This window comes from Vidua chalybeata, chromosome 31, assembly GCF_026979565.1.
Source record: "Vidua chalybeata isolate OUT-0048 chromosome 31, bVidCha1 merged haplotype, whole genome shotgun sequence".
Lineage (NCBI taxonomy): Eukaryota > Metazoa > Chordata > Aves > Passeriformes > Viduidae > Vidua > Vidua chalybeata.
In genome coordinates, this window is record NC_071560.1 from 1,529,410 (window position 1) to 1,545,819 (window position 16,410).

The 16,410-nt window shown below is 47.7% G+C and overlaps 1 long non-coding RNA gene across 2 annotated transcripts; it reads left to right on the forward strand.

Annotated features, from left to right (window-relative positions):
- Positions 1-1,727: 1,727 nt before the first annotated feature.
- Positions 1,728-3,241, forward strand: LOC128801806 (uncharacterized). Of its 2 annotated transcripts, none has more exons than XR_008435253.1 (2): positions 1,728-2,288; positions 2,397-3,241. It is a non-coding gene; the product is annotated as an uncharacterized LOC128801806 (long non-coding RNA). The 2 variants fall into 2 exon arrangements; XR_008435252.1 differs by having other exon boundaries at positions 2,400-3,241.
- Positions 3,242-16,410: the final 13,169 nt, after the last annotated feature.

Consider the following 16,410-nt stretch of genomic DNA (forward strand, 5'->3'; position numbering starts at 1 on the left):
ATGCAGAGGGATGCTCAAGCTACGCCCACCGCTATGGCAAGAGACGCGAATGAAGAAACCTCCAAGAAACTATAAAAGAGACTGAATAAGGGGGGTGGGGTGTGGGGCACTGCAGTGTGGGACACTGCAGGAGGGGCGGTTAGGAGACCCCTACCCACCCAGCGCTGTTTTGCTTGCTACTGCTTGCTGTAATTAATAAAATTCTAATTGACCTTAAAAAGGCTGAATCAAATTATTCGCCTCAATTTATCACAGGGAGAAGGCTAAAGGGAGGGGAAATACAACATTAACCAGTGGGGAAAAGGGAAAGGATTGTTCTTGGTGGAAGAACCAAAGGGAAAACGTGGAACAGAGAAGATTCTAGGCTAAGGGGCAAATTTGAACAATAACTGACAAGACAGGGGGAGGGTACAATTCTCTTACAAAAGGGGGTGGAGAACTCATACAACTGCTGTTTCCCATGGCAACTCTAGACTGCCTTCCCCAACCCCTCCTCCTACACCAGTGACAGCTTTTCACCCTGAAGGGCAGTGCTATTGTATAACAAACGCTTAACTCTTAGCCCAGCCGGGCTCGCTGGCTACTTTTGCAAGCTTTTTACCAACTAGCGATGCTTGTAAGCGGTGCTTGTAACTCCTAGCTTGTACCACGCTCCCACTAGCTGCGCTATCAGCTAGCGGCGTTCAAAGCAGCTCCTCAAACCGCGGCTTGTGCCCGCGCGCCCGCTGCGCTATCAGCTGGGCTGCGCCTAAAGCACCTTTGCAAGCCCCGACTTAAGCCCCGCGCCGCGCTCCCCTCGCTCGCCAGGGACAGTCCGTGCCACGCATACGCGCCACCCGCTCTATCAGGTAGAGTGCGCACTACCCGCACTATCAGGTAGTGTGGCTGAGAGCTGCCCTGCGCATGCGCCCCACCCGCTCTATCAGGTAGAGTGGCTGCTAGCCGCCCCGAGCATGCGCACTACCCGCACTAGCAGGTAGTGTGGCTGAGCTGCCCCGCGCATGCGCACTACCCGCACTAGCAGGTAGTGTGGGCTGAGAGCTGCCCTGCGCACGCGCTCTCTAGCACTGCCGCGCCGCGTCTCTCTGTCTTAGCAACGCCGCACCGCGCATCACCGTTCCACTCACACATACACACACACGCACAAGCACGCACGTCCGGACGTAACAGACACACTACACTGCAATCGGGACACACACCACACACTGAAATCGCGATTTCGCCCTCCCCGAGCCGCGCTATCAGCTGGGGAGGTCCTCCCGCCTCCGGCCTCTCCCCCGATGGCGGTCTGCTTGCAAGCCCCTAGGCAAACCTGCGCGCAAAAACATCTTTTTGCGACTTATCAGTGCCAACCTTAAGAAAATAAATTAATACATACCGCTTTCATCCGCTAGTCGACGGGCCGTGGTATGCTCCCCGCAGTGTGCAGCCGAGGCACAGAGTCCCTCCGGGGAAAAGCCCCGTGGCGCCTGAGGGTGTCTGCTCCCAACCGGACCTGCGGGTGAGCAGAGCAGTCCCTTCGTGGTCGCCAACTGAAACGATACGCGGAATAAATCAATAGACTCCATAACCTGGGTTAGTTATGAAGTGGGTATGTACGTCAGCGCCCGGCACAAGTGAGATAGCCCTCCAAAACTTGTGCCCCGAGCCTCAGTCTGACCCACACTTTTATTCTTAAAGACGTTCCTTATGCAATACACTGCACGACTTTTTCATGCGTATTCAACCCCTGGCCCCGCCTGTCCTCGCTTCTCATGCTAAGTAAGTCCACGCCCTTTTGGGCATGCGTGGTTTGCTGTGGTGGTCGTACGGGGGTCTCTTGGTGGTCCTGAGGCTGAAGATTATGGTCTTCCTCATGATTGAACTTTTGAACTTTTCCTCTCTGCGCGTGCGCTTTTGGTCCTTTGGTGCTTATCTGAGTACGTCTGTCAGTCTTGATAGGCTTGGAGACAGAGGAGCTTCTTTACCTGGGTTCTTTGCTTCTTCTGGTATTGTTCTTTATGCAAGAAGCTTCCGAAATTTGCATTTTCCTTTGCCCTTTGTATTAGGCAGAGGTTTCTTAAGTAAAAGGTTGAAAATTCAACAGATAACTCTACAAGCTAAATTATAAATGCTTAATTCATTTTGTTAACCTAACTCTAAAAATCTCTGTTTCACCTCGAGAGCTGTCACAGAGCAGAAGGGCAGCTGAGATGCTGAAAAGCAGCAAAGCTGAACAGCCTGCCTCAGCTTCAGCAGTGTGCAATTGACTGAAGGCAAAACACGAAGCAGCAGAGCAGCGGGCTTCTGTGCGCACTGAAGGCAATTGCAAGAATCCAGCAGCTGCTCCTCGCCAAGCACAGGCAGCTGCCTAGGTTCTTGCTTCTTGACCAACTCACAGTTGCCCTTCTTTTCAGCAGCTGCCACCGTGTTCTCTGCATCTCGGAGCCTCTGGGGAGCAACAAGAATTTCCAAGGTGGTGTAAGAGCCCGTCTGAAGCCCCTCATTTTCCGTTCTGCCTTCCGATTGCCACGAGAAAGAATCCCTTCCTCCACTGCAGTTCCAGCTTAGAACAGGACACAGTGTAGGTGCAACCACTGAACTGTCATGCTAGCTGTTCCGAACAAGGCCTGGCAAGAACTTGGCAAGGACTTGGCAAGGACTTGGCAAAGACCTGACGTGGACCCAGCACGGGACAGCCTGATGCGCGGCCTGCTTCTAATCTCCGTTCTTAAGCCAAATGAACTTTTGGGGTGACTCCCGGGGTCCTTCATTGAAGACCCCTCATCTGCCTCATTACCAGTGTGACAAACAAAGAATGAGAACCCTCCTCCCAAGGACTGAGACTGAGACCCCTGCTATAGGGAGGAGGGGAAATTGGTGGTCTGACCACTAATGACATGACCTGTTTCCCTTCAGTGATTCAAATGGACTTATTCTTCATTGGATTCGTCTTGCTTTGGTGGTTTCTGTGGACTCACCTGTTCCCGCGTGGCGATTACAATGGACTTTCGTTGTTACACTTGCTCCCCCCTCTTTCCTCTGTGGACTATAACTGGAGCCCTGAGTCGACCAGAACTTCGGAGACTCCCCCGACACGACAGACGGAAACCCATCGTCCGGACCACTGAGGATCTCGCCTGTGTTGGTAGCTATTCCCATACCCCTCTTCTCTCTCTCTCTCTCCTTTTATCTCCTTTCCGATCCCCACTATCGCATTTACTGGTTTGGCCCCTAATAAAGGTGCATTTGTTGTGATTAACTGATAGTCCCTTGTTTGCCTTTTTGCACTTTTGGGATCGGTGAAAAGAACCATCACGACACCCCGCAAGAAGCGGATCGTGACATTAAAATTGACGTCACGGACAGGATTTCTGTCTAGACAGAAGGGTTGCAGCTGAAAAGGCACCCACACTGTCTTTGGAAATTCACAAAGGATCCACTAGTGCAAAAGGCGGGACACTTGTTTTGTTGTTGTGTATCTGGTCTGGGAAGGAAGGGACAACTTGAAGCAACTAAGCAGAGCCTCCCAGGCAGATTATTGTCCTTTCACCCAGCCAGGGAAGCGAAGGGCGACACAGCGAGGGCTGTGTAGTTTTGTGGAACTTAAGTTTGTAGCTCCCTGTCGTGGTTTTGGTCCCTTCACAAAATGAGTGACAATCTTAGCCTTGAAATGAAAGCTGAATTTTATGCACTACTAGCCAAACACAATGCCAAACCTTCTACGGAAGGAGAAAAATGGGCACAGAGTAATTGGTTGAACTTAGAAAATGTTATTGATAGAGTGTGTTCATTACAACATGAAACAAAATTCAAACTGGGCAAAAATAAAACTATCTTATGCTCAGTGTTGGGAGCTTGTCTTACGGCAGCTATAGAAAATGGCTTCGAGCGAAGAAGTGAGGAACATGCTCTAATAGACTCCCTTCAAAATCTAGTTGAAATTTTGCAAAAACAGTTCTATGAAGCAAAAGATGTGATCTATGCATTGCGAGCTGCCTTAACAGAGGAACATGTTAACAAATCACATCATGCTGATTCCTCTACAGAGCCTGAGGAGAAGGAAACTCCTCACATGAAACAAATCTATCCTCATCAAGAACTTGAAGCAGCAAGTAATTGTGGGGAACATTGCTGCCATCACTTGAGACCCTTGATTAAAACTATCTCAGTGTATAGCTATCTCAGTGATGATGATCTCCAACCTCACATCACAACCAAACACATACCATCACAACTAAACACTGCCACTGAGCTAGCTAAGCTTAAAAGGGAATATGGACACCCTCCACATGAATCAGAAACAGAATATGTTTTCCGGGTGTCCCTCACTGGTGGTGATCAAATTCAATTAACTGAACAGGAAGCCAGTGGGTACTGGGGACATGGTGTCTTCTTAACAACAGGAGAGAAAGGTGACACATGGTCCCTGACACAGCGTGCAGCTTTTTGGGCCGGGGGAACAAGCCCCTTGGAAAGGGGAGATCCCATAGCTAGAATTAGTACCCCCGACCAACTCTTGGAAAATGTGCACAAAGCTGCTTGCCTGCAAATGACTCTCAAAAAGAAATTAATTCCTGACTTTGAATCCCTGATGCAATTACCTGTGAAGCCCGAGATAACGACCCCTTGAATTTGTGGGCTTCCAGAATCACTCAAACCTACAGCAATTCTCCTTCCAAAAACGATAGCAGCTGTATCTCCTGTAGAAAGACCAGATAGATTTCCTAGTAAGCAGAAGGACCCATTTGTTCCCCTTTATGACTTGTTGAGGAAAGGGGTGAAATGGGATTGGAGTCTTTCTCAGGAGTCAGCATTGCAATTGCTGATTTTTGAAGCAACAGCTCATCAAGCAGTGACCCCTATCCATCCTACAGATCCTTTCCAGGTGGAATGGGGATTTGCCTCCTCAGGGCTGTCAGTACACATATGGCAGCGGGGTGCTGAGGGTCTGACAAGACCTGTTGGTTTTTACTCCCGTGGTTCCAAAGATGCTGAGAAAAGATACACTACCTGGGAAAAAGGATTGTTGATGGTTATCTTAGCTTTCCTAGAAGTAGAAAAAATTGCACGAAAACAACCAATTGTATTGAGAGGCCCCTTCAAGGTTATTAAGACAGCCACTAGTGGGACTCCCCCTCCTGACGGGGTGGCCCAGAGGGCCTTAGTGAGAAAGTGGTATGCTCAGGTTGAACATTACTGTAACTTCTTCTCAATGACAGAAGGATCTGTAAAACCTTTACCAATCCAAGAAACGGAGAGCTTGGACAAACCTGCCTCTGTAATCAAAGTAACCCCTCCTTTCTGCCCCAAACAATCAGCAAACTCTTGGTTTACTGATGCTTCTGCTAAAGGGAAAGGAAAAGTATGGAAATATAGGGCAGAAGCCCTCCACTTTTCCTCTGGTGAGCAAATGATTACAGAGGGAGAAGGTAGTGCACACACTGGGGAGCTGATAGCTGTCTGGCGTGTTTTTCAACGAGAAGCACAGAATTCCTCTTTGGTCTGCATCTACACTGACTCCTATGCTCTCTACCAAATGATCCTAATCATCCAGCTCATGACCCTGGCCAACCTGTTCTGGTGGACCTCTCTTACTATAGGACTAGTAGCACTTGTGCTAAAACTCCCTCTGAATAAATATGCATGGGAAGCCTCTGGTGCTCTAGGGAAAGAGCATTGGACAAATACATGCTGGATAATTCCATCATTCTAACTTTTCTGCCTCTCGGCGGCAGAATTCTGTTGTGTTTACTTTTTCAGAAGAACTCCGAGGGACATGAAGACCACCTAATCCATGATCAAACTGGTAATACTTTTCTGCATCCTACCACAACCCCATGGCCAGAAACTAGCTGAGTGACCGTGGTCTGAAATAATTGTGGTAGCATGCAGAAAAAGTGAAAGGATCTCTTTAAGCACAAAAAGGTCTGCACGCACCCAAGCGTACAGGATTGTTGGCACAATTTTACACTAACACAGACTGCAGAAGTGGTTTGTTTATGGGGAAAAAACACCAAAGGGCTTTCTTTTAAGTTTATAATAAATGCTGTAGCTCAATCTACTACGGTTTATACCACCACCACTACCAGCACTCGAGCCCAGCCACCAGTTATGCTTACCCCGAAAATTTTTGAAGTTGGACCATATATAATCAGGAAAACTGGCCAACAACAGATATTATTTGATCCGGCATGGTCTCTTAAACAAGTCAAATTGCTGATGCAAAACAATGTCTCAGAAATACAACCAGCTTGTTCACCCTTTTTGCAAACCTCTTTTCAGGCTTGGACAGCCTGGCTGCGACAGTGGAACCCTCCTAAAAAGCGGGTGCCAAGAGACATAACTGGTGTTGTGGGAACAGAATTGGGAATCAGTTCAGAGGTATTAATGAATATATTGGCTTCTCCGACTAGAGATTTGACCAAAATTACAGCAACCACTGCAGTCGTCCTTATCGGCCTTGGGAACACATCAGTGCTTGCTATCAAACATTCTACCAAATTGGGAAAAGATAAATGTGAAGGATAAAAAATTGATCATTGATGCACTTAATGCCACACAAAGCAATGTTTCCTTAGCTCTTAGCTGTATCCAGGCTCAATTATGGATGCAGTCAGTTGCTGCCTCAATTATAAGAGAAGGTGAAGAAGGCACTTTTCCTACTGAGATTAGGAAAATAGTCTGGGACAGTGCCACTGACTTTGAAAGAGATTTCCAATCCTGGTGGAATTTAGTGAATTTTACCTATGACCCTAACACAAACACAGCCACAGCATTTTGTGCTGACCATAAGTAATGCCTCAGTGCATTTGATATTCCCTAGCATCGCATTAGGATTAAATCATGATGGACCCACTTTCTATCCTTCTGAACATAGAGAATGGGCCCGTCAAATTGATGACAAATGGCAAACTGTCAATTTAGAGTCCTGTACTATCCGAGAACAACTAGGGTTTATCTGTGAAGGTAACGCAATTATAGCTCAAGATATCTGTTTAGACACAGAACAAAATAGCTGTCATTTTGATATTCATCCTAACGAGACTTCTGAAACAGTCCTTGTATCTACAGGCAATGGGCGTGCCTGCTTCAGAACCGCTTGTGATAATGTGTTTATAGAAAGTACAGTAGTAGATACTAAAAATCATTCAAATTATTGTGCTTGCAACTTTACTAAAATTGCAGGATGTGATTTTTCTTTTGTAGCTCCAGTTACCTTACATGAACTTTTAGAATCCAATCTCATGTTGATTCACAAGCTACTGCCTACTCCCATTGGGATGAACCTTACTTTGGTAAAGCAACTATTATTTCATCAAGATCTAATAGAGATCCTAGGAAAAATCAAGGAGAATGGACAGAAAACTCTGGTAACTGTTCATCATGATGTGCAAGAAATACATCGTGTTGTAGAAAGGGTGGAACGTGATGCCGAGCACAAGTGGTGGGATACCCTTTTCGGGTGGTCACCCACCGCCACCGGTATCCTGAACAAATTGTGCCATCCTCTTGTTGCTCTTCTGAGTTTAGTTATGATTGGTTTTGTTTTATCAGTAATCTTGCTTATTGTAAATTGGAGAATGATGAAACGATGAACAAAATTAACATCTATAATTAATGCACAGCACTTGGCCGACATCCTTTACACTATAGATGTTCCCAGGACTGTAGACACAAGAAGATGATAGGGTTGGTAGATATGTTTTACATCATTTTCTTTTATGATTTGCTTTAATCACTGTTTTAATTATTTTTGTTTCTTGATTATAAAATTATACTGAGTAATATCGATGATACTAGGTTTATTACTTTACTGCTTAATATTGATTATACTGGTTTATTATTTGATCAATTTATTGTTTAATTGATTAATATTGATTATTATTTAAACAAACTATTGCTGATTTAATTCTTGTCTTAGTTTTCCTGTTTTCTCTTTCCTTTCCTTTTTCTCTTCCCTTTTCCCTGGAATGTGCTGCCAACACTTGACGAGTCCTGAAGACTCCACGACGACACCATGGAACCCTGCTGATGAAGGTCTTTCGAAGGCAATCGTCAGTCACGGGGTGGTGTAAGAGCCCGTCTGAAGCCCCTCATTTTCTATTCTGCCTTCCGATTGCCACGAGAAAGAATCCCTTCCTCCACTGCAGTTCCGGCTTAGAACAGGACACAGTGCAGGTGCAACCACTGAACCGTCATGCTAGCTGTTCCGAACAAGGCCTGGCAAGAACTTGGCAAGGACTTGGCAAGGACTTGGCAAAGACCTGACGTGGACCCAGCACGGGACAGCCTGATGCGCGGCCTGCTTCTAATCTCCGTTCTTAAGCCGAATGAACTTTTGGGGTGACTCCCGGGGTCCTTCATTGAAGACCCCTCATCTGCCTCGTTACCACTGTGAAAAACAAAGAATGAGAACCCTCCTCCCAAGGACTGAGACTGAGACCCCTGCTACAGGGAGGAGGGGAAATTGGTGGTCTGACCACTAATGACATGACCTGTTTCTCTTCAGTGATTCAAATGGACTCATTCTTCAATGTATTCGTCTTGCTTTGGTGGTTTCTGTGGACTCAACTGTTCCCGCGTGGCGATTACAATGGACTTTCGTTGTTACACTTGCTCCCCCCTCTTTCCTCTGTGGACTATAACTGGAGCCCCGAGTCGACCAGAACTTCGGAGACTCCCCCGACACAACAGACATCGTCCGGAGCACTGAGGATCTCGCCTGTGTTGGTAGCTATTCCCATACCCCTCTTCTCTCTCTCTATTCCTTCTATCTCCTTTCTAATTCCCCACTATCGCATTTACTCTTTTGGCCCCTAATAAAGGTGCATTTCTTCTGATTAACTGACAGTCCCTTGTTGTTTGCCTTATTTGCACTTTTGGGATCGGTGAAAAGAACCATCACGACACCTCTCAATAAGCAGATCGTGACACTTGCCAAGCACAGTCAGCTGCCTATGTTCTTGCTTCTTGACCAACTCACAGTTGCCCTTCTTTTCATCAGCTGCCACCGTGTTCTCTGCATCTCGGAGCCTCTGGAGAGCAGCAAGAATTTCCAGGGAGGGATTCATGACCACTACGTCAGAACCCAGGAAGGTTGTCCTGGAACACCTTCCACTGGCATGCCAAGAGTGAATTCAACAGACAGGAGAGCGGCAGCCACCGTCCTGCAGCTGTCTGCGAGCTTCGCACACAAGCCGGCTTCTTCGCGACTTCGTTCTTCGCCTCTTGCAAGTTACCGCGATCTCCGGCTGCCGGAGGCGAAGAAGCGGCTACTTCACGCCCAGATGACTGGAGCGGCAGCGGTGCGCTCCGAAGAGCCGCTTCTGCCGAAAGACGCTGGGAAGTAGCATTTCCTTTCAGCCAGCTCCGGAGCTGCGTATTCTGCCTCTCTAGTCGCCCACATCTTAGCGAAAAGCTTTTCTGCTCCAGTTCTCAAGGAGAATGTCTCCTAGCACTGCTCACGTAGCCCGACATTGCCAAGAAATTGGATTTGCTGCACATTCCAAGTGCACTGCATTTTCCTGGGCAAGCTGCAACCTGCTGGCAGATGGTCGTGCTCTCTGCCCACTCTTGCCCAGCTCTGGGTAGTAGCGGGCACATTGCAGCCTGGCGAAGGCAAGAAACCTGGAGAGCTGTCACAGAGCAGAAGGGCAGCTGAGATGCTGAAAAGCAGCAAAGCTGAACAGCCTGCCTCATCTTCAGTAGTGTGCAATTGACTGAAGGCGAAAAAGCAAGCAGCAGAGCAGCGGGCTTCTGTGCGCACTGAAGGCAATTGCAAGAATCCAGCAGTTGCTCCTTGCCAAGAACAGTCCACTGCCTATGTTCTTGTTTCTTGACCAACTCACAGTTGCCCTTCTTTTCAGCAGCTGCCACCGTGTTCTCTGCATCTCGGAGCCTCTGTAGAACTGCAGGACTTTCCAAGGAGGGATGTATGATGACTACGTCAAAACCCAGGAAGCTTGTCCTGGAACACTTTCCATTGGCATGCCAAGAGTGAATTCAACAGGCAGGAGAGCGGCAGCCAGCGTCCTGCAGCTGTCTGCGAGCTTCGCACACAAGCCGGCTTCTTGGCGTCTTCGTTCTTCGCCTCTTGCAAGCTACCGCGATCTCCGGCTGCCGGAGGCGAAGAAGCGGCTACTTCACACCCAGATGACTGGAGCGGCAGCGGTGCGCTCCGGAGCGCCGCTTTTGCCGAAAGACGCCGGGAAGTGGCACTTACAATTCTTCAGGAATGTATTAAAAACAGACGTAAAAATACGACGAAACCTCATTCTCTCACACTTAGTTAATTAGAAGTGTCTTTCTTATGTTTCATATAGGAATTAAAAATGTTATTTCCTTGGGGTTTTTGTTGTTTTCTTGACGCCAACACGCCATGAGTTGTGCTGCGTATGCTCTGTGGGCACAAGAAAGGAATGTTCTGCCCTGGCTAGCGACAATTCCTCTTTGAGTTTAGGTTAGTAACTTTGAGTTCAACTGAAGTATTTTAGAAACAGCTACTTCTAAAATTCCATTTTTTCTGCATGTTTGGGCGGCAGTCTGACTGTTCCCAATGGATGTTAGTGATTAAATTTGATAGGTATGGAAATGGAGAAGTCCAGACTAAGCTGTGGTAAGCCCTGAGCTGGCACTAAGAGGGAACCGGGGTTTTGTGCTCTTAGGAGCAGGTATCCTTTGGAAATGTCTGAATGTCTATGGTGGTGTTTTTCTTTGTGGCTTCCCGTAGAAAACAGAGGGCGAGTGGATCCTCAGATTTCTTGGGGAAGGGCTGCGTGACAAACTTTGCTGTGAGCTTTATGTCTACCAGAGGATTTTCCGGGTCATTCTTGCCTTTTTCAGCAGTCCTTTGTGTGACGAGGGCTCCCAGGTAAGAATTTATAAAGAACAGTTCCCAAACACCCCAAACCACAAAAGCTTGTATAGCCTCGAGATCTCAAGTACAAAACAGAAAGGAGCAGCTGATTCTGCCTTGGTCCTCTTGAAAATCTGTTCCTTGTTGGTTTTGTGTATCTGTGGAGGGGGAAATAATTTAGCTTGTGTCTAAACCAGGCCCATCCTTATCCCCTGAAACTGGGACAGGTTCCTGCCATCGTGGAGCCTCACGTGGGTGCCGTAGTTTTGCTCCTGCAGTCGGGGCCTTTTCTTTTGGGGTCTCTATTTCCCCAGCCAGCACATTTGTCACCTGAACAGTGCTTCGGCAGGAGGGAAACTCGCGTGCCGGGAGTTCTCAGGTTTGGGAGCATGCACCTTGAGGATTTCAGGTATCAAAACCTCGGACAAAAAGAGAAAATTGTCTTGCTACCTGAATACTTCTTGTAAGAGCAGCACCTGTGGTGTGAAGCCTTGAAGGGAGAATGTCTTTCCTTCTCTGGAGTTGCTGAGAACAGGCCGTGTTCATTTTAGCTGGGAGTTGATCAGATACCAGCCAAATTGCTCATTTTATTTTAGATAATCCCATCTTGGCTGTAAAAGAACAAGTTGCATTTTCTGTTTCAGAGTCATATTCTGGAGATATCACAGAGTGCTGCCCCTGTCACCTCTAGAGCTGCCCATGAGCTGATAGAGGATCACAGCCTCCTCTCGTGGGTCCTGCATGGCTTAGAGAAAAGGTAACCAGAGAAGTACAGGAGACATGGGGACAATTTCCTGTCCACGGTAGATGGACATGGCTGAGGATGAAAGCAAGGGGGACAGACCTGGAGACAGGGACACCGAGGGCTGCACTGGCAGAACTTGCTGAACTCTGAGGTGTCCCTTGTGTTTTTGAGAAGAGAATCAAGAGGCTTTCAGGTGGTGGTAGGAGGGATGATGGTGGGGGGGGGCTTTGTGATTTGGAAATCACTTCCTTGACAAAGCAAAAGGACACCTTGTGCTGGTGTCTTTAGCTTTTAAGTTTCAAGCACCCTCAGTTCCCATCCTGTCACAGGACCTGCTGCAGAGGAAGTGGCACAGTAATGGATTTGAGCTGTTTAGAGCGTTATTTCTCCTCCCCTTGCCTCTCCCTGACAAAAAAAAAATCTCTCCTGCAAGCACAGAGTGCCCTGACAGGTTCAGGCAAGTGCACCAAAAGTGCCCTAGAATAAGGTCCCCCGTAGGAGATGGACCAGCTGCTGGTGAGGATCTGCCTTTCAAATGTGGTTTTCTTTTCTTTTTTTTTCTTTTTGTTCTGTTTTATTTTGTTTTTCAGGTTTCTGGAGAACAAGGTGATAAATAAAATGATTTCCTTACTCCATCCTCTGTGGCTAATAAATTTAGGAGACAAGAGAGAAAACAGGAATCGATCCCAGATGCTGCTGTTGAGATGGATATATGATCTACCTGTATATAGATGTATGTGTATATATGTATATCTGTGTAGTGATAATAATGGGAGTTTTTATGATACGTTGCTTTACTGTTTTATATTTTTAATAAAGTGTGATTTTAAGTTATTAGTTATATTATTATAGTTTATTCTATTTATTGGCTAAAGTAACAGTTTCTTGTATTTGATTGGTATCAAGTAATTAATGTTAATCGTTAATTGATAAGAGTTTGTAATGAATTATTAAGGTGTGAATATTGTTCATTAAGGTACGTCTTTTTTAACTGTAGGTATTTTCATGTGTTTATATGGGTTTTTATGTTAATGATTTTGGGTTTTTGTGTTATGAATATATTAGTATTTTATTCGGGTTTTTTTGGTTAGTTTAGTTGTTTGGTGTGTAGATTATTCTTGTTAAGTATGTTTGTCTATATATGTTTTAAAATTTAAGTTATAAATATACTTGGTAAGGATTTTTGTAGAGTTCTATGTAAAAATTTAAGTAGGTAGGGAGATAAATCATTATTAAAAACTGAAATACTCATCTTATTAATAATTATTACTTTTAAGTTATTCAGTGATGTTTTAATGTTTGAAAATATTATTTAGTTATTTTTATGTGTGATTGATTAATGTTTAAAAAAATATTTAGTAATGTTTTTGTAAATTGATTTCTTGTGATTTCATCCATTTATATTTTAAAAATGTTTTATATATATGATTGTGTGTGAATAATAAAAAATGAACAGTTGTTTTATTTTGTAAGGCAGTATGTTTAAAGATGTTTATATTTGGCAGTAATTTATTTAAAGTTATAGATGTGTTATTGTTTCATCTGGTTAGTTAATAAGTAAGTTCATTTGATGTGGTTCAAGTGTGAGTTGTAGTTATTATAGGTGTTAAAAGAGATGTAGAAATAATAGAATTAGGTTGTTAAAAGGTGATACGATTTTGATACTGAGAAGTAAATTTGTGTTGGAGTGATTGGGTATTTTGGGTGGGTGGTTTTTTTTTTTTTTTTTTGTTTTTTTTTTTTTTTTTTGGATGTATTATTGTTATGTTTGGTCTTAGTGGGGTTAATTGTTTTAAATTGTAGGTTTGCTGTTTTGAGGTAACTTCTTTGTGGTTTTGTGTTGTTTGGGGGTTGTTTTGTAACTAAATATTCTACAAGTATTTATTTGTAATGATTTTAGTCATTTTACTTTTGGTGGTTTACCTGTCATTTGGGGTATGAGTGTATAAATGTTATTTGAAGAGTTTATGTTATGTGTAAGTTTTTTGATTTGCAATTTAGTGTTTGTAAAGGATAAGGTTAGTTGTGAAGAGGTATTTCTTTATTTCTTTCCGGTGTTTTTGTTTTGTTTTTTTTTTGTTTTTTTTTTTTTTTTTTGTTTTTTTTTTTTTTTTTGCGTGTGTTTTAAATAAGGCTTGACACAGTAAGACTCTTGTGTGTTTTTGTTTTTTTTTAATTGTGGAAACATAAGCATAACGTGTTCTTTAGGTTATGAAATTGACGGGACTACATTATTGGCTACTTACTAAATCTTGTAGTTGAGAGGTTTTTGTAACTCTGATTTTGAAATCAAAGAAGAAAACTGGGGAGACGAAGGAGGTAGAGAAGTTTATCTCCTTCTGCGGCGTGGGTTTTCGCTCTCCCCGGCTGCACGCGGCTCTTGGGAGCCCGGCTGTGGCGTAGCTTCCACGTGCTGCTGGGGTTTGCTGCCGCGGGTTCCCGGACACGGCTCCGTGTCTCGGGCGCGTGGGCTGGCCAGCCTCTGTTACCGTGCGCTAGGGACCCGGCAAAGAGGAAAGGAATTTGTCCATTTACTCCGTGCTTGGCAGGAACGGTTTATTGGTCACACATGGCGCGGTTCGATGGAAGGACGCGACCGCTCCCGGCGCTCGCATGGCAGAAAATGGCGCCTGACTGCCGGCGGGATAGGGCTTTATGGAGGGGCGGGGCGAGAGGATCCACGGCCTGCCGGCCAATAGGGGCGGCTGCCGTGGCGGTGATGCCAGCAACAGCGACCAACCAGACAACCCCGCAGGGGCGGGCACCGAGCCGCGGGCTGAGCGGGATCGTATGGCTTGGGGTGGCCAGCACGGGGTTTCCCGGGGCCGGACGGCAGGGTGGTTACAGGAGCGGCACAGGGGTAAGAATCCGGCAGCAGGCAGCATGGGGCCAGAAACTGCGGGGGGGAACAACATGGGGGAAACGTGGGATTACAGAACTTATTTTAACATAAATTAAAAACCCTAATCTAAACCCAAACTCCGGGATGCAACATCCTTCTAGGACAGAAAGGGTTTAGCGCAGAAACTGCTGGGTCTAATCTGGCGCGGGGGTTTCCGTGCGCCGGCCGGGCCGGGCGCGGGGCTCGGCGGCAGGAGAGCGGCGAGCTGTGCGCGCTGCGCGGGAGGCGCGCTCCCGCGGGGAGCCGAGCGGAGCCGAATGGAGCCGAGCGGAGCCGAGCGGCTCCGAGTTGAGGCGAGCCGAGCTGCGCCGCAGAGGCGAATTCAGCCGAGTCTAGCGGGGAACAGCCGAGTGTAGGCGAGGAGCCGAGCGGGGCCAAACCGAGCCGAGCTCCGCCCAGGGCAGCATCCCGAGCAGGGCGGGCCGCCGGGGCGGGCTCGGGGTGGACCCGGCTCTCTCTAATGGCTCCCCGTCCTGTCTCGCTCTCTACCCCTCCTTCCTCCTCCCCGTATTCCTCTTCTTTCTCTCTTTCCCCCATTTTCCGCTCTCCCCAAAGCCGACCCCTTTCTCTCCCTTTTTGGCCTCCCCTCCCGTGCCCCCCTCTACCCTTCCTTCCTCCTCCCCGTATTCCTGTTCTTTGTCCGCAGACCCTCCCCTCCTCTCCCTCCCAAACCCGAGCCCCCACTGCCCTCACTCCTTCCTGCCCTGTCCCTATCCCGCTCCTCCGTTCTATTCCTCTTCTCTCCCTCCTCTGTGCACCGTCCCTCTTCCCCGCTCCCACCCTTTCCCTTGCCCTCCCACTTTCCTCCACAGCCCGACCTCCCTCCCTCCCCTTTCTCACGCCCTGCTGTCCCTCCTCTCTTCCCGTCGCCCCGTTCCTTCTTTCCCCGCAGCCGCGGTGCTCGGGGCGCCGGAGAATAAAGCCCAGAGGGCCGGAGCCCGGCGCCCCTGGGCCCTTGCGGGAGTCCCCGCACGGGGCCGGAGGCTCTCGGCGGATCCCCCCGTGCCGGTCAAACCCCACCCGGCCCCGCCGGACCTGCGGCTTTGCCGGCATCGCGCTGAGAGCGGCCCCCGCTCTGTGCCGTGCCGTCCGTGCCGCGTCCCCGCCGTCTCTGCCGCTCCCTCTCTCTGCCCCTCGCCCGTGACAGCGAGGCTGGGCAGGAGCTTCAACCCTTCTGGCGGCTGCCCCCCTTTCTCGTTGCGGCAGAGTCCCTTTCCGGGGGGATGTACATGTGGAAAGGGATGGAAGGAAGTGCTGGGCTGCTGTCCAGGGCAGTTTGACTCGTTCTGTGCCTTCTTTGGGGGCCAGGAAAAAGGGGTGAAGACTCGGGGCTCTGGTGTCATTTGGGGCACCCCAAGGTCCCTAGGAGGGGGAGGCACACTGTGGCGGAGGAGCAGGTGGGTGGTGAATGAGGGGGGTCATGCTGGGTGCCGTCCCCCAGAGGGACCCAAAGCTGCCCCAAAATGCACAGGGAGGGGGGTGTGTAGAATACTAAATCCTGTCAAGTGCTTCGTTCTTGTAGGTATTGGTAAAAATAGGAATTTGTCTCTAAATTCATTTGGGAAGAAAGCCAGAGCATCCCAGGTATGAGCTGTGAGGATGAGGAGGTGCCATCTCCTGCTGGCGGCTGTTTCAGGGGATTTGCCTCAGCTGACTTTTGCATGGAGCTGCTGGAGAAGAGGAGTTTATGGGGGGCTCCCGGGGCTGTCCTTGGAAACACGGTGAGAGCTTCGGACAGGGTCTGCGGGATCACCTGGATACGCACTTGGATACCTGGAGCATTGCTCAAAGGAGGTGCCGAGGGACAAACCTTTGAGCCGGGTAGCGGCAGCCAAACAGGTGAGCCCATGTGCGTTTGTAGCGGGGACATTTCTCCTTTCCCTTTTAAATTTCATCTTGCCAATCCCTCCCCAGTGCCTCAAGAAA